At 40.4% G+C, this 861-nt stretch overlaps 1 pseudogene; it reads left to right on the top strand.

Moving 5' to 3' along the window:
- The first annotated feature begins 507 nt into the window (after positions 1-507).
- LOC121988177 lies at positions 508-579 on the top strand (annotated as a pseudogene).
- Positions 580-861: the final 282 nt, after the last annotated feature.

Raw genomic sequence — 861 nt, 5'->3', positions numbered from 1 at the left:
GTTATTTCTATAAGGGAAATTAGGATGACTCTTCCATCCAGGGTTGTAGGTATTTGAGTAGGGGTTGTTCTGCCTCTGATTGTAACCCATGATTGCATCGCATTGCTCTAATTGATTGTTTTGTGCAGTTATAGCCCCCAATGGACATGAGTCACTTAGATGTTCAGAACTTCCACATACTTTACAAGAAGCAACAATGGCATTGGCTGTGTTTGAGCTAGCTCCCATATTCTCAAATTTTTTTGTAAGAGCATCCAGTTTTGCAGTCAACAAGGTCACTGCATCAACATCAAATTTCCTGATGCTTTTGTTGTTGGGTTCATACAAGAATAGCCACCACTTCTTTCATTAGCTCATTGATGGTGGTTTTGTGCTATGCTCTCGATTATCTCCTCGGCTTCATCTAAACTCTTGTTCATAAGTGCCCCTCCAGCAGCTGAATCAAGGGACACTTTTGTGTGATAGTTGATGCCGTTATAGAACGTGTGTAGCACTAACCATCTTTCCAAACCATGGTGTGGGCATTGTCTGAGCAAGTTATTGTATCTATCCCATGCTTCAAATAAAGATTCTGAGTCCGCTTGTTTGAAGCTTGTAATAAGATTCCTCATATGAGCTATTTTGCTAGGGGGATAGAATTTGTCAAGAAATTGTTGCTCTCATTGTTCCCATGTGGTGATGCTATTTGGAGCTAAAGAATTCAACCATTGCTTGGCTCTATCTCTCAAAGAAAACCCAAACAATAGTAGACACACTGCTTCTGAAGGAACACCATTCATTTTTATTGTACCGCATATTTCATAGAAGACCTCCAAGTGTTGATTTGGTTCTTCATGCGGTCCTCCACCGAATTGATTTTGC

Source organism: Zingiber officinale, chromosome 5B (genome assembly GCF_018446385.1).
Source record: "Zingiber officinale cultivar Zhangliang chromosome 5B, Zo_v1.1, whole genome shotgun sequence".
In the NCBI taxonomy this organism is placed as follows: Eukaryota; Viridiplantae; Streptophyta; class Magnoliopsida; order Zingiberales; family Zingiberaceae; genus Zingiber; species Zingiber officinale.
The sequence above is the reverse complement of the archived record's forward strand: the minus strand, read 5'-3'. Positions and strand labels throughout refer to the sequence as shown.